Below are 3976 nucleotides of genomic sequence, written 5' to 3'. Positions count from 1 at the left end.
CCATGATTATGTTTGGCTAATTTACTTTTTATTGTAGTTAGGGTCACAAACCCTATGTGAACCCTTGTTACGCGGATTGATTTATAATTGCTCGATTATATAATTATCTTTATCTTTATCCTGTTCGTATTTTATATTTTCTTTATTAGAATTGATCACTCTAATAGTTGATAATAGTCTGAGGGTTAGAACCCTAGATAGGAATATTTGGGTTTTCGTCCTGAAAGGGGGTAGGATAACGGTTCGTATGCATGCTAGGAATAAATGTGTATTGAATTGCGGATGCCTAAATTATTGAGTTCATCGCTTAATATTCATGAGGGGTTGTTAAGGGATTAGGATTCCAATTGAGATTGAAGGGTTAAATTGCCAAGGGATTGAGATTTAACTAATTATTTTAGATAATAATTTATCTGAGTAATTTTATAAATGAATATTGTAAATCAATCCAAAGTAAGAAGTGGGGATCATAAGGTGAGTGCGCTCTAACTACAATGCTTTTCTCATATTTTCAAAACATCAATTCTTATCTTATTGTTCTTTTTCTCAATATAAAAATTACAAAAATAAGTCTTTAATTTCAGTTCTCAATTTCAAACCGATCAACAATATTTGTCACAACCTTTGAACTCTTCCATTCTTAAAAGGAATAATTAATTGATATTCGACCCAATCCCTGTGGAGACGATACTTTACTTATCATTATATTACTTGTGCGATCGGTACACTTGCCGGTGAGCATCAAGTTTTTGGCGCCGTTGCCGGGGATTGGCGTTTCTTATATCAATTAATTTTGATTTTTAAGATTGGATTTTTATTTTTATTTTTAAATTTTTTGTGATATTTTAACAAGTGCTACTAATCTCTTTTCTAAGTTGTATGCGAGGTAAAGAGCCCGAGTTTCCACTTGATTTGGGGATCACAAAAACAGAGAAGAAAAACAGAAAATTTTCTCGGAAGAAGCTTGTATTCAACGAGTTAGATATTCTGTCAGAAGAAGAATACACCATGGCAGGGAACAATGAAGAGGACAATCCGCTCATGGATACCATTCTGACTCCATTATTCAACAAACCCAATGCGAGCATTGTCCATCCTGAAGTGGGCAAAAATATTTGGGAGTTCAAGTCTGATAATATTCGACTAGTGGAGAGAGCTCAGTTTAGTGGAGAGGTTGATGAAGACCCTCATAGGTTCATAAACAGATTCCTGATGATCTGTGATTCGAGAAAGCATCCTCAAGTGTCCAATGATGCAATCCGGTTAAGGCTGTTCCATTTTGCTCTTAAAGGAAAAGCTTTGAATTGGTTGGAGAGGCAGCCTACGAGAAGTATTCCCTCATGGGAGAATTTATCAAACAAGTTCTTTGCGGAGTTCTTCTCGATGGAAAGATACAATCAAATGGTGAATGATATCACCAATTTCACTCAAGCTGAGGGTGAAACTATGTGTGCAGCCTGGAACCGGTTCAAAGATCTAATGAAGAGGTGTCCTCATTACCCCATGACCAATGGTGATCAGGTCCGGATCTTCTTCAACGATTGTAAACCGAAAATCCGTATGGTTTTGAATGGTGCAGCAGGTGGTAGCATTAAGTCAATGAGAGCAAATGCGACTCTTGAATTGATTGAGAGGATGACTGCTAATGAAAATGAAGTGCTGTCATCCAAGCCTAAAAGAGGAATCCTTCAACTGGAAGGTAATGATGCGGCGCTGGCTGAAAACAATTTGTTATCTCAGCAGATAGCAAATTTGACCTCAAGGCTTGACAAGATGCAGCTTGCTGGTATTCAGACTAAAGCTGCTGCTGTTATTTGTGAATATTGCAAGGAAGGTCATGAATCTAATGAATGTCCTACCTTGCTATCTGATGATCCTCCTCAACAAGTGCATGTTAATGGCGTTTGGTATGATCAGAGACCTCAGCCACAAAACATCCCTAAGAATCAGAATTATCCTTCTGGAGGCAATAATTTTCAGAGGAGAGTACAGGGAACTAGACTTGATTTCAAGTCTAATAATTATCTGCAGCCTCCACCAATTCCAGCTAACGAACCCTCTGATTTGGAGAGGTTAGTTGGGCAAATGGCTCAACACTCTAGTACTTTCATGGAGGAGACAAGGGCCAATACCAAGAACACACAGGCTTCTATCAGAAATTTGGAGACTCAAATTGGCCAACTGGCTAAGCAAATTGCTGCTAGAACTCTCGGCACCTTCCCTAGTAACACAGTCACCAATCCGAGGGAAGATTGTATGGCCATCACAATTAGAAGTGGAAAAATACTTCCATCTCCTGAGGTTAAAGAATAGCTAGACACTGCAGGTGAACCAGAAAAAGAAAAAGAAATTGAAAAACCTGTTGAAGTGGTGAAGCCAGTGGAAAGGAAGAAGCATGAATTGAGTCCCGAATATGTGAGGGCCATGGCACCCTATCCTGAAAGATTCAAGAAGGATGCTCGGAAGCAACATTATGAGAGATTTCTTGATATATTCAAGAAATTGCATGTCAACATTCCCTTTGCTGAAGCTCTGGCTTGCATGCCCAATCATACTAAGTTCATGAAGGACTTGTTATCAAGAAAGCATAAGCTGCAAGAGTGCCAAACGGTGACACTCACTGAGGAGTGTAGTGCTATTATTACAAAGAAGTTCCCGCCTAAGCGTAATGATCCAGGGAGCTTCAAAATTCCTATTGAAATTGGGAGTACTAAAATTGGCAGGGCATTATGTGATCTAGGGGCTAGCATTAATTTGATGCCTCTTTCTGTTTGTAATTCCTTGGGAATCACCGAGTTGAAGCCTACTTTAGCATCTCTTCAACTTGCTGATAAGTTTGTGAGGAAGCCTAGTGGTATTATTGAAGATGTTCTTGTGAAGGTGGACAAGTTCATCTTTCCTACTGATTTTGTGGTGCTGGACATGGAAGGGGGAGCTGAGATGCCTCTTTTGCTGGGTAGACCTTTCTTAGCTACATCTCGTGCACTGATTGATGTTGAAAGCGGGAAGCTTGAGCTAAGAATGAATGATGAAATCGTTATTATTCATGTCTTTGATTCTTTAAAACAGTCTTCTCATAAAGACGATTGTTTTAGTCTCTAAGTCTTAAAGGAAGAAAAAAATGTAGCGGTTGAGGTTCCTAAAAAAGCAGATGATTATAAAGAAGATGGAACCTCAAAAGTGGAATTGAAGGATCTTCCTCAAACTCTAAAAGATGATGTCAAAGAGGTGAGGACACCTCAAAGGAGGCGTAATCCTACAAAGAAGAAGGCAATGAGAAAGGAAATGGTGAAACTCTTTGATACAAGTTGGAAGAGACACCAGGAGCTGAAGTTTGACAAGAGACATCGCGACTCTATTTCTCAGAAAAACCAAAGCTTCAAAGAGTTCTTAACATGGCTTCATGGTTTGGAACAAATATGAGAATGGTGGTCTCATACAGAGTCATCCCACGCTGCTGAGGGGGATGACATGGATGATTGATATCTCCTTGCTGACGGAGATTTTGTATATTAGTTTATTTTTTAGTTTCGTATTTTTAGTTGTTTTGTGTTGGTATATCTCTTTATGATATTTTAATGTGCGCATTATAGTTTATCCTATATGCCACTGTTTGTTCCATTGTGCAGGTTCTTCTTCTTTCTTGTGGTTTAATTATTGCTGAGGACAACAATTCTCTAAATCTGGGAATGGTAGGCTTGCACCTTAGAACTGCAATTCTTCTATCAGGGAGATATTCTAACTCTTTTAAATTTCTTAGTTATTTTTTTTTAGTATTTTGTGTGTTCTTTATTTTTATTTAAAAAAAATAGTGGTTTGTATTTCAAGCAATTCTCAGGTTTAAATGTGCTTATCTAGTTAATATGCTTGACTGAATTCTTGGAAATATATTGTATGAACTTCTGGCATGATATTGTATGGGCATGAGTAGATTTCATGATTGCTCGTTTGTCTGAATTTTGTGTTTGAATGATTA

General features: G+C 37.9%; 1 non-coding gene across 1 annotated transcript; it reads right to left on the bottom strand.

Moving 5' to 3' along the window:
- Positions 1-1399: 1399 nt before the first annotated feature.
- Positions 1400-1505, bottom strand: LOC133285119 (small nucleolar RNA R71). The gene has a single exon (XR_009747971.1). It is a non-coding gene; the product is annotated as a small nucleolar RNA R71 (small nucleolar RNA).
- Positions 1506-3976: the final 2471 nt, after the last annotated feature.

This window comes from Gastrolobium bilobum, unplaced genomic scaffold, assembly GCF_033153095.1.
Source record: "Gastrolobium bilobum isolate Gb01-03AN ecotype WA unplaced genomic scaffold, APGP_CSIRO_Gbil_v1 utg96765, whole genome shotgun sequence".
NCBI lineage: Eukaryota > Viridiplantae > Streptophyta > Magnoliopsida > Fabales > Fabaceae > Gastrolobium > Gastrolobium bilobum.
This window is presented reverse-complemented; position numbering and strand designations above follow the sequence as displayed.